The sequence below is a fragment of the Zalophus californianus genome, chromosome 9 (genome assembly GCF_009762305.2).
Source record: "Zalophus californianus isolate mZalCal1 chromosome 9, mZalCal1.pri.v2, whole genome shotgun sequence".
NCBI classification, from domain to species: domain Eukaryota; kingdom Metazoa; phylum Chordata; class Mammalia; order Carnivora; family Otariidae; genus Zalophus; species Zalophus californianus.
In genome coordinates, this window is record NC_045603.1 from 74,152,285 (window position 1) to 74,165,701 (window position 13,417).

The 13,417-nt window shown below is 37.0% G+C and overlaps 1 non-coding gene across 1 annotated transcript; it reads right to left on the reverse strand.

Annotated features, from left to right (window-relative positions):
• Window positions 1-5,703: 5,703 nt before the first annotated feature.
• On the reverse strand, window positions 5,704-5,823 carry LOC113923280. Its single transcript, XR_003520278.1, has one exon. It is a non-coding gene; the product is annotated as a U6atac minor spliceosomal RNA (small nuclear RNA).
• Between the last annotated feature and the right edge of the window lie 7,594 nt (window positions 5,824-13,417).

Genomic DNA, 13,417 nt, shown 5'->3' on the forward strand with positions numbered 1-13,417 from the left:
GTCGGCATGGTTAGTTTCATTCTGTCTCCCTCCTTGGCTTGCAGATGGCCACCTTCTTTGTCTTCACACTTTCTTCCTTGCATGACTTTGAGTCTGAGGCTAATCTTCCTATAAGGACATCAGTCACATTGGATTAAGGCTCACCCATATGACCTCATTTTAACTCAGTTACCTCTTTAAAGGCCCTATCTCCAAATACAGTCGCATCCTGAGATACTGGTGGTTAGGATTTCAACGCGTGAATCTTACCCTCTAACGCATCTATTTGTCTCCATCCCACGGACACCATCTCAGACTAAAGCGCCATCATCTATACCTGTATCGCTGCAATACATTTCTAACACATCGCCTTACAGCCACGCTTTTATTCTCCACACGGCCGCCAGAGGGATGTATTTTTTTAATTCTGTATCGGATCATGTCAACTGTTATGGCTTGGGTTCCATCAGCACAGGAGGAGATCAAGTATTTAAAAAGATCTAAATAAAATAGCAATTCCTATTTAAAAAATCCTTAAAGTGCTTATTAAAAATGCTTCAGTATTTACTCTAAAATAATTTAAGATGCAGAGCATCTTGTGTGAAGAATCAGGGGTTTAGAGAAATGAAGGCATCCACTCTTAGTGCCAATGAACATTGATAAAAAACACTTCAGCGTGAGAACAGTTCAAAATCTCATTCCGAAAAATCTATAGGACATCATGCACCATAACTTCATTCATCTTGGTTTTTTTCTCTGTCTATTCTCTTTCTGCTGTCATTGTTAAGTGAATGGGGTCGAAATATTCCCTACTGGTCTTCCCATCTTTCCAGAGCCCCAACACACCATGGTAGAGATGCACTTGGTCTAACAAAACAAACCTATCATCCTCTTTGCCTCCGATTTTTTCAGTGGTGCTACCTGGAATTGGTTTTTGATTTATTCTTCCCCAGTTGTCCATGATACCTGATTGCCAAATACTGTTGCATTTATGTTTACTTATTTCTCCTCCAACATCACCATCTTTCTTCTCGTTCTGACCCTAGTTCTCCCTAGGTTTATGCATGGTTAAACCAATCCACATCCACCCAATCTCTTTCTGTCTCAGTTTTTCACATCAAAACCTGTGCAACCACCATATTTAGCACATTTTTTTTAGCCTATCCATCCTCTGGTGAAATGAAGTTGTAGTAGAACACATAAATAAGTAATGGAGAAAACACAGGGCAAGACCCCACTCACTTGACTGCTCTAATGGACAGTATCTCCAGAGTGATTTTCCGGTTGGGATATTCCTGAAGAATGGGGCCAATTCTTAAAATTGATTGTTGCCCTTGTCTTTAGTTTTGGGGTTTTGTTTTTATCTCTCACAATAGCTAGGCAGTGCTTTGGTCATAGTGGTGTTTTGAGGAGAAAGATATGAATCTATTAGTATCCACAGGCTCTTGCTACTCCGCACTCGGTAGGAAGGATCTTGTGTTGGCTACTAGGTTTAAATTATACACATTAAAGTAGGTAGTGAAAAATAATGAAGAGCCTATAGAGGCTATTTGCATCTGCCTGGCAAGAGGTCCACAATTACTCACCAAGTAAAGAGATAAGAATTGTTATGGAAAAGAGGAAACTAGGAAGAGTTGAGGAAGATGAAGATATTTATGAACTGAGAGTGAAACAATTTTTAGAAATTTGAAGTAGAGAAGGAAAGAATCTTAATCCTTTGATAAAATACCTGTGACATATTGGAGATAAAGGGAGAGAGAGAGAGAAAAGTTCTAAAAGTTTATTTGTATGCTATGGAGGCAACCACCATGATTTTTTAAAGGAAAGCAATAAAAATATAAAATTGCTTTTAATTATTTTGTTTGATGCTGGATTGATATTTCTTTGAATGTGACTCCAGGACAGGCTTGGGCATCAGACGGTTCTGTTGTCATTTTGAGTTACAATGATGATAATGTTCCAAACCCGTTGTTTGATTGCTGTAGCAATTGTTAAAATTCAGAAGCATGATTCCCAGTCTTTTCGCTACTTCTATGAAATTTAAATGCACTCAATTTTCACTTTTATTACCTAAAAATACCATCTTATGCAGCCTCAGAATGTATAATTATAATAATGCATACATGAACTGCTTTTCCTAGGTTACAAAAACAGTGTGCCTTCCTGACATCATTCATCCTGAAAATAATTAGGTAAAATATGTAGGATAGATATCATCTCTGTTTTACAAATTAGAAAACATAAACTATAAAGGCAAAATACCTTTCTCAAGTTCATGAAAATAGGTAGGTGGAAACTGGCAGAGTGAAAACTAAAATTTTGTCTTCAGATTCCAATTTCAGAGTTCCTTAGCAGCTTTATAATCCTTGTGTATATAGAGAGAAACACAGAGGTTTGTTTTGGTTTTTTGTTTTTGGTTGCTGTTTTTTTTACATTTAGCTTATGCTTTTCCTTTTCATTTTTCTCTCTTTTTTAAATTTTCTAATTTTTAAAAAATTTATTTATTTACTTGAGAGAGAGAGCATGCAAAGTGAGGGGAGGAGCAGAGGGAGAGGGAGAGAGAAACAGACTTCCCGCTGAGTGCGAAGCTTAATTCGGGGCTTGATTTCAGGAGCCTGAGATGGTGACCTGAGCCAAAATCAAAAGTCAGATGCTTAAGCAACTGAGCCACCCAGGGACCTCCAAATTTTCTAACTTGATAGAGGACTCAGTGGACAGTGGACTGTATGCACTAACCAGCTATGAGACTCGGAAGATACTCCCTGTTGGCTATCTCCTGTTGCCTAGTGCTCTTCTGAAAGGAGGCTACCCGTTTTGTAAATTTTGCTTAGTCGCATCACAGCTCTGCTGCTGACACACTGTGCGGCCTCGGGCAAGTCACCAATGGGTTTGACGTCTCCAGGTATTTGTAAGGATCTAACGTGATACCAAAGGATGTGACAGAGTAAACATTCAAAATATGTAAGCAGGCAAGAGCACCTTTTTATTTCATTTCTTTCTCTAATCAGTCCACCCCAGCCTGCCCATTCAACTTAGTCTTTCATTTTAATCCCAAAAGAGCAAGCTACAAGAAAATACCAGCTTTTCCTTTTCCTTCATCTTCTTCTAGTTCAATCAGTTAAATTTTGGCTCATTTGAAATAGTTCAAATTTCATACATACAGACAATTTGTCAAAATATTAACTCAGTATGACCAAAGACATCAGTTCAACATTGTAAAGATTTTATTTGACAGAGACAGAGACAGCAAGAGCAGGAACACAAGCAGGGGGCGTGGGAGAGGGAGAAGCAGGCTTCCCGCAGAGCAGGGAGCCCGATACCGGGCTTGATCCCAGGACCCTGGGATCATGACCTGAGCCGAGGCAGCCACTTAATGACTGGGCCACCCAGGCACCCTAGCTTTGGCATTTTAAAGCTACTTTAATGCAAGTGTTTTTATATGATTGTGGTTAAAAAAATTATATATATCATTGTTTAGTTGCTTCTTTTTTTTAATAGCATGATGAATCAAGATAAATTTCTCTGCAGTTTCATTTTCTGGAAGAATGCAGAACGGAACACCTTTTAAAGATTTTATTTATTTATTTGACAGAGGGAGACACAGCGAGAGGGAACACAAGCAGGGGGAGTGGGAGAGGGAGAAGCAGGCTTCCCACTGAGCAGGGAACCCCATGCGGGGCTCGATCCCAGGACCCCGGGATCATGACCTGAGCCGAAGGCAGACGCTTCACGACTGACCCACCCAGGCAGCCCCAGAACACCTTTTATGTAAGGCAAATTGCCTAGTAAAATTCAATCAGTTGATACAAGATAATCTCATGATTGATAAACATAAAAGAGCAGATATTATAAGTTATTGCAGGAAGTTAATTTAAAAGCTTAGAGCAACCATTTTTACATTTTCTGATTCCATAAAGTTTCAGAGCATTTATTGATCACCCATTGTGCGCAAACTCTATGACTAAGTGAATTAAGTGGTGGAAAGAGAAGTGACACAAACCTTCCATTATCTCACTGATGGTTAGAAAAAAAAAAACAGTAGGATAAGAAGAAAAAAAAATATAAAACATGGTAGAGATGATGCAGGCCATACGAGAAAGCATGCAATAATCATTAAGGGACTCTTAAAAAAAGGAGAGATCACATTCCAAAATTGGGATGAAGTGTGACCAAGAACAGTTGGATACAGACTAGATGTTTGAATTGGAACCAGAAGAAAGTACAGTTTCAACAGAGAGGTTGGTAAAAACTTTTTCAAGAAGAATAGCATGAGGCCGGAAGGGCACAAAATCATATTTAGATTAATAGGAAATCTTCCTGTTTATTCTGTTTAAGCCAAAATGTATGGAGGCCTTGAAAGCCACATTAGGGAATTAAACTTAATGTCATAGTCAATAAGGAGGTGCGTGATCAAAGCTCTGCTTCTGAGAAACTAATATGTCAAGTGTAATTAAAATGAATTGAAAGGGAGAAAGGCGTAGAAAACTAATTTTGTTTATATGAAGGTAATAAGAGTCTGAGATAAAAAAGTGAACACTGGGGGCGCCTGAGTGGCTCAGTGGGTTGAGCGTCTGACTCTTGATTTCCACTTAGGTCATGATCTCAGGGTCCTGGGATCGAGCCCCACATCAGTCTCCCTGCTCGTGGGGAGGCTTCTTGAGTTTCTCTCTCTCCTTCTACTCCTCCCTCTACTCCTCCCTCCACTCAGCTTTCTCTTAAAAAAAAAAAACAAAACAAAAAAAACAGTTGAACACTGAATGTTAAGGAAGTAACAAAGGTGAGAAATAGTGAAGTGTCAAAATTTACAGGACTTTGAAATATAGTATACATACTAAAAAGCATGCATATCTTTTGTTTACTCTCAAGTGTACATAAACTATCATAATATTCACAAACCAGCACCCATATCAAGGAAGAGACTATCCCCAGATTTCACTTTCTATCTCCACCTTTATCCATCTTACTGCTCTTTCACAGCATAGATTATTTTCAATTGCTTTCATGTTTTACATGAATACAATTAGCGACAATATTCCTTTGTGTCTGGCTTCTTTAACTCAGCACCATGCTTGTGATATTTATCCACATTTAGTATGTTGGCCCATTCTCATTGCTGTGCAGTGTTATATCACATATATGAATCATAATTTTTCACCCATTCAACTGCTGGTGGGCATTTGAGTAGTTTTCAGTTTGGAGTAATAACATATAATGCTGCTATGGACTTTTGTGTATATGCCTTTTTGTGATCATACATAAAATTTCCGTTGGATTTATACCTATGAATGGAATTCCTGGGTCAGATGTATGTAGCTGTAATAGATAACACCAGTTTTCTGAGGTGTTAATGCTCACTTAGCAGTGTATGAATTCCAGTTGCTCCATACCCTTTCCAATACTTGGCATTTTCTATCTTTAATGTTATAGTCATTCTGGTGAGTATACGATAGCTTGTTCTCGTCGGTTTCATCTGTATTTCCTTAAAATAATTAGTAGAGTTATCATATATATTTTTTCTTTTTTTGTCCTTTGGATGTCCTATTTTGCGAAGTGATGGGTTTCTTATATATTCTCAATATAATTCCTTTGTCAGATATATGTATGGCAAATAAGTTCTCCTACTCTCTGGATTGCCTTTTGACTCTGTTAATTTTACCTTTTGATGAAGAAAGGTGGTTATTTTTACTGTGGTTTGATATACCAGTCGTATCTCCAATAATTAGTGTAATACCATGATTAGATACCACAAAATGCATAGCAATATCTTAACCATAAATGTGTTGTATTAGTAATTAGGACCTTCCCATCCTTTCAAGAGTTCTAGCCTCTCCTTTCATACAACACCCATTTAACCGAATTTTGCCAGTAAGGGAGAAGACATAAGTGATTACTCCAAATTCCCTACTCTGGGTGATTTTGAGGTACTATTAACAGAATCAGGTAAGTCAGTAAGAGATGCCTTTTTATTTATTCATTTATTTAAAGATTTACTTATTTATTTGAGAGAGAAAGGGGGAGCTGCTCATGCATGCAAGTTTGAGGTATTTCTAAGACATTGAAGTGGAAATTTCCAGTAGGCCTCAGACTTTAAAAAGAGCATGCTAGTTGAAACTGTGGAATTGGTTGAAATTACCAAAAGGGAGACTATAGATACAAGAACATGAATGGGAGCAGGATCTTAATATATGCCTCCAGGTAGTGGTTAGAGGGAGATAGTACAAAACTGTATCTCCAATTGTCTGCTAGATTTTTTTTTTTTTAACTAGAAGTCTCATTGTCACCTCACACCCAATGCAATTAAAATAGAACTCATATTCTCCTTCTCTTCCCCTGCCCCTTCCTCCCCTTCATTGGAGTTCACATTTCTGACAGGTTTAGCCCTGGTTCTTCCAGGCACTCAAACACCAAGCTTTAGAGTCAACAGTAACCCCTTAGTCTTTTTCACCCCTTTGGTTAGTCATTAAGGCCTATTACTCCTTTCATTCATTCCTTAATTCTATTTTCATTGATTTTTCCTTAAACTATTTTAATGGTCTCTCAAATAGATTCTCAGACTTTGGCCTCTTATCCACTTTTCTTTGTTTGCAAAACATTTTTTTAAGTTTCTGATTATTGAGCCAAGCACTGTGCCAAGTGCGGTATATAAATATATCCTTTAATTTTCATATAATCCTATGAGAAAACTGGGGGCTTAAAGTGTTTAAGTAACTTTCTGATGGTCATACAGAGCCAGGGTTCCAACCTAGATACATGGAAATCTGAAGTCATCTGTTAACTCGTATCGTTTTCTTCTTCCACACAACTACCACATTAATAGTCCTAAAACCTTTTTCACATTTTCCCTCTTCTACATCCTTCTTTACCCATCTGATAAAGTGGTAAAGAGTTTTTGGCTGTATGCAAAGCCCTCTGTAAAGATGACTTCTACCCATTTCTCCAAACTTTCATTAATCATCCGTTCTGGTAAAGCTGACATGATCACACACCCTCCCCCACCCCTGTAATATGCCATGTGTCAGAATAGCTCTGATGTCACACTATAGCCCTAAAATGGTTACTCCCCATCCCATCCCTTGCAATTTAAAATAACTATGTTACATCTCTCTTATGCAAACTACAGCTACTTAAACCATTAATGCAGGGGGTTTTTTGTTGTTGTTCTGTTGTTAAAATTTTACTTTTTCCCTAAAGAATAAAATTATTTTTTAAAGATTTTATTTATTTATTTTAGAAGAGAGAGAGAGAGAGCACGTGTGCGCTCGGTGGAGGGTGGGAGGGACGAAGGGAGGGAGAGAATCTCAAGCAGACTCCCTGCTGAGTGCAGAGCCCAATGCAGGGCTCGGATCTCACGACCCTATGATCATGACCTGAGCTGAAATCAAGAGTCTAACACTCAACTGACTGAGCCACGTAGGCACCCCAAGAAAAAAATGATTTTTCATGGCAAGTTCCTTTATTATTCTTTGAATGCACAAAATTATAAATTCTAAATCCTTTTTATAAATGTTTAGTCTGTAGTAATGACTGTAAGAAATACTAACTACCCAGTGGTATCATATTCACTGTATTTTTTTTTATCATTAATGAAGACATAAAAGTCTTTGTACCAGCCTAGCCACCTTTCAAAGTTGGATACATTTATAAATTTTGGATATAAGAATTTTCCAACTGACTTCAAGCCACGTGATGGTAACTATAGTTGCATGACAAATTCAATTCTAATTTTTAAAAATAATATTTTTAAATATACTAATGCCTTATATCTCATGTCCTCCTTTAGCCATTTACTTTCCAATTGATTGAATAAATTTGTCAAAACATATTTTGCAGTACTTTTTCTTGGTAAAACCACACTATTTATTGTTCATGATTATAACAACTGAAATATCTATGAGCCTGCTATCCTAACAGCTATTCGTTGTTTGAATTACATTGCAAAGTTTGACACATGTTGAATGCTACATTTTCACTACCCTATTTTTTCCATTTAATCCTCAAGCATTCCAGTAACTTCTGTGTTTTTCAAAAATCTTAAAAATACATTATTTCTTTAAAATAATTGGTAGGTGTGCCTGGGTGGCTCAGTCGGTTAAGTGTCTGACTTCGGCTCAAGTCATGGTGTCAGGGTCTTGGGATTGAGCCCCATGTGGGGAGTCTGCTTGTCCCTCTCCCTCTGCCCCTCCACCCTTCTCCACACCCCGCTCATGCTTGCTCTCTTTCTCTCTCTCAAATAAATAAAATCTTTAAAAAAATTAAATAAGATAAAATAATTGGTATATATTTTTCTACTACTTTAGAATCTAGGAGTGGAAGATCCCTCATGAGTCTCCCAAGTGAGAAAATGAAGACCTACAGTGGTGCTATGCTCAAAGTTTATAACTTATTAGTTATAGAACTTGAGGTTCTTCAATTTTGGTCTAATTCTTTTTCTATTAAACATACTACTTTTTGTTTTATATTCTTAATATATTTTTTTAGAAAAATATAGTTTTAAAATTCAAAAGTTCCTGCAAGTCTTACTCTTCCTACCGTTGACAGCAGCCTCAGCACTGAGCCTTGATACTCAGAAGCAAGTGCTCTTAACCACACAAGCTCTTTCTTTTGTGGTTCCCATCTCTTGCTCTAATGAATGCAACTGCTTTCCCTTGATTTTTCAACTCAGATACATGGTCTGTAGAATTTTGCCTCACACAACACACACATTCCTTAAGTCCCTATCCTTTCAATACTTTTATGTCAGAATTTCTGTTAATACCAATATTTCCTGTTTATATGCAATTATTTTTCAGAGCTGGAATTTGTGATTGTTCCTTTTTAAACTGGTTAGTTTGGTATATATCTTTCACTAATTCTTTCACTAAATTACTTTTGATAGTCAAACACATCAATTATATTCTCATTAATGGCCGTGTGGGGTTGTTTTGGGTACATGGGTCAAGAAGAGTCTAGCTAAGCTATGCCATAGTGTTGCTGCCTTAGCATCCACTGTATTTGGCCAGGCAGCATTCAGTGACTTTAAACTGGCGCTAGCCTCCTCGTGAAACTGTGTGCCCTAACAACAGCTATTGTGACTCTTGTGAGCATTACAGTTCAACAACATGCCGCAAGAGGAATTGAAATACGGATTATTACTCTCAGGTCCTGGAGAAAGTAACTTAACTACAGATTATTACTCCCAGGCCCGGGAATAAGTACCTGAAAGACAGATTATTACTCCCAGGTCCCAGAGGAAGTACCTGAAAGACAGATTATTACTCCCAGGTCCCGGAGGAAGTAGCCAGAACACCTCCAGTGGCTACAGGGGGAGGTCAAGGCTGAGTGCAGACAGAAAGAAAGGGTCAGGACCAGGTGCACTGTCTTTATTAGGGTGAGTGAGTGGGTGGGGCACTTTGAAGTTCCCAGGCTAAGGCCAGATTGGTCAACTGAAACCAAAAAGAACAGGATTTTGGTAAACCACAAGGCGGTCGTATCTAAGGAGTGCACAAAGGGAAGGCCTGGGACGTAGGGGAGAATGTTTCCCATGAGGGTGAAGGTGGTTGGGGTTGTCATACCAGAATCTTAACACTTGTGACTCTGTAGGCTGTTATTTAGGGTATGGGCTCAAGTGAGGCATATTGTCAGTTCAAGGCCCGCCCGACCACTTGGCCACAGGAAATGGATGCTAGGAGAAAAATATTATGGAGTGATGTAGCTAAACTCTCCATAGCAGTGTACAGAGTCACAAGCAAATATAAATATAACTTCCCCAAGAGAACTTGTGATCAACATTCTCTCCTGTTTCCCAGTGTCTTCCTCTTTTGTTTTACCAAAACTCCACTCTTTTGGTTTGGATTAACCAATCTGGTTTTAGCCTGGGACCCCAAAGCACTCTACCCATAAACCCTATTAATGGCAGTGCCCCAGAATCCTGACTTTCTGTTTGCACTCTGCCTGGACCTTCCCATGTGGCCCCTGGAAATATGCCAGTACTTCTTCCAGACCCTGTGAGTAACAAACTTTTCCATTTCATTTCCATTTGAGGTCTGTGGTTGAACCATGTCTCACCATCTGGCATCCTGTGCACGACTTAGTGTTAATTGGATAAATTTGTAACATAATTATTTAAGTAAACTTTTTTTATTTTAAAACAGCTTTGGATTAATAGAAAAATTGAGAAAATAATATAGAAAATTCCCAATACTTCATACCCATTTTCCCTATTATTTTACATTACTATGGTAAATTTGTCACAATTAATGAATCAATTCCAATACATTTATTCCTTACTTAGTAAAGTCCACATTTTATTCGGATTTTTTTTTACTTTTCAGCTAATATCCTTTTTCTTTTCCAGGATCCCATCCAGGCTACCACATTACATTTAGTTTTCATGTTTCTTGGCTGTAACAGTTTGGCAGATATTTATTGTTTTTGATGATCTTGACAATTTAGAAGAGTCCTGGTGAGATATTTTGTAGAATGCCTCTAGACTGGGATGTGTCTGATATTTTCCTCATGACCAGATTAGGGTTATGGATTTTGTGGAGGAAGTCCAAAGAGGGTAGGTGTCATTTTTATCACAGGGTAGCTAGGATACATACTATCAACGTGACTAATCAGTAATGATGTTCACATTGATCACTGGGTTGAGCTAGTATTTGTCAGGTTACTCTACTGTAAATATGCTCTTTTCCCCCTTTTCTGTACTGTACTCTTTAGAAAGGATCCCCTATTATCAGCCCACACTTAAGGAGTGGAGAGTTAAAAAAAAAAAAAGAGTGTGACTTTATAGTCCACTTCCTTGAGGATGGAGTATCTACATAAATTATTTAGAATTCTCTCGACAGGAGATTTATCTATTTCCCTCCATTTATATATATTCAGTCATTTTCATCAGTACAGACTCATGGACATTTACATTACACTTTGGGTTATAATCTAATATTACTTAATTTTGTCATTCAATTGTTTCAGCTTTAGCCATTGAGACCTCTTTCAGCTGGCTCCTGTAACTCTTGATTCTTTTCATTGGCAGATGGTATTAGAAACCAAGGACTGCTTATTGCTACTGGAGTCTCATTGCTTCTACATTTTCTCAGCTGACAGAGCAAGGAAGTATACGTGTGTATACTAATCTGTGTATACAGGTGATTCTCTATATGTAGCCGTGTGTGCTTACATTAAACTACACATGAGTTCCTACTGTTATCTCCAATATGATCCCTCTAATTCATTATGACATGGATCATCCTAGCCTCCACTGTTTGCTTATTTAAGCCCTCCATAACAACAGTAAGAAAACTTATTCCCACCATCCACCATTTATTTACTATCTCAATTCCAGTATCCATGCATCGTGGTTTCAGAATTGTTAATCCATACACCCCCGTGAGAAACTTTATCAAGTAGAATGCAATGTTAATGTTTTGCTGAGTCTTACAGACAATAGTTATTTCCAAATTCAGAACCTTTTTCCTCCACTCCCTTCAGTGAGGTTGTTTCATACACTTATAATATAGTTAGAGTCTTCTGTCAATTCTGTATTCCATCCTGAGATTCCTGACCTCCTAAAGGACTTTTTAAAATTTGCATACATCAAGGTTCACTTTTTGTGCTGCAAAAGTCTGTGGGCTTTGACAAATGCATAGAGTCCCTTTCCACCAATAGTGTCATACTTGAGAGAGTTTAACCACCCTACAAAACCCCTGTGCTCCACTTATTCAAGGTTCCTCCTTCTTCTGAACATATGGCAACCAGTGATTTATTTTTCATGTCTATAATTTTGCCACTTCCAAAATATCACCTAATTGGAATCATACAGCGTGGAGACTTTTCAGACTGGCTTTTTTCACTTGCCAATAAGTATTTATGTTGCATTTATGTCTTTTCATGGCTTGATAGAACATTCCTTTTTCATTGCTGAATTGTATTACATTATGTAGATATATTTCTGTTTTGTTTTTCCATTCATCTATGGAAGAGCATCTTGGTTGTTTCCAGTTTGGGGCAATTATAAATAAATCTTCTATAAATATTTGTGTGCAGGTTTTTGCATGGTCATAAGTTTTAAAACCAGTTGGGTAAATAGTAGTGCAATTGCTAAATTGTATGACAAGATTATGTTTAACTTTGTAAGGAATTGCCAGTCTTCCAAAATGGCTCTACCATTTTGTATTCTTACCAGCAATGAATGAGGTTTTTGTGTTGCTACACATCCCTGTCATCAATTGGTACTGTTAGATTTTTGGTATCACAGATATTTTAATAAGTATGTAGTGAGATCTCATTGTTGTTTTAATTTGTATTTACCTACTGATAGATGGTGTTGAGTATCTATTTATATGGTTATTTGCCATCTGTATGTCATCTTTGATGACATGTCTGTTCCTATTTGCCCATTTTTAAATTGGGTTCTTTGTTTTCTTGTTGGTCTTTCTTAAAGGTCTTGTTGACCTTTAAGAGTTATCTGTATATTTTGGATACAAGTCCTTTATGTAATTTGCAGATATTCTCTTCCAGTCAATGCTTTTTATTTTCATCCTTTTAACAGCGTCTTTAGCAGCATTTTTTTTTAATTTTAGTAAAGTTCAACTTACCGTTTTTTCTTTGCTTTTGATATTATATCTAAAAACTCATTGACAAACCCAAGGTCAAGCAGATTTTCACCTAGGTTTTTTCTTCTAGGAAATTTAGAACTTTAAATTTAGGCGTCTGAGCTATTTTGCATTAATTTTTATGAAAGGTGTACGGTCTGTACATAACTATTTTTGAAAAGTTTGCTTGTGTGGCTGGTTCATGTAGCAGCACTGAGTTCTTTACAATCTCCTTAAGCAGTGAAAAAGTTTGGAGGTTGAATTTTTCTCTGTGTAATTTAACCTTTAGCATGAAAGCATTTTCTTGGATGTAACATTCTTTGCCAGTCCAAATTTCTGTGTTAACATTTAGAAGCACTAGACCCTTAAAATCTTTCTGTATCTTGAATTTTGTAGAAAATTTCTAGCTTTCTGTCACTGAGGAGTGTTGCAGAAGATGAGAAGGACCTTTGAAATATCCTAGCTCTTGTTTAGAAAGATGTTTCCTCGAACCAAGTAACATATAATTATGAACTAATACCTATAATTATTTAAGTTTTAATAAAATAATTTATTGATCATAGTTATTTTGTAGTCAGCATTGTTAATGACAAATGAGATCTTTTTAGATTTACTTAAGATTTTATTTTTACTTATTAAAAAAGCATTGCTTTGGTCAGTTAAGTTACACAAATTTTTAACTAGAAAAAAATGTTTTGCTGATTATACATAAGGTAGTTGGTGTTTGGGACAGTAATTTTCTCCCCATTTTAGGAAAAAACAAAATAAGTACTGTGGGTAAATTTATAAGTGAATTAGGAAAAAGCTCGGATTTCTAATTTCTACCATAGCATTTTCAAATAGGAAATTCTGCAGAAAATTGCTAT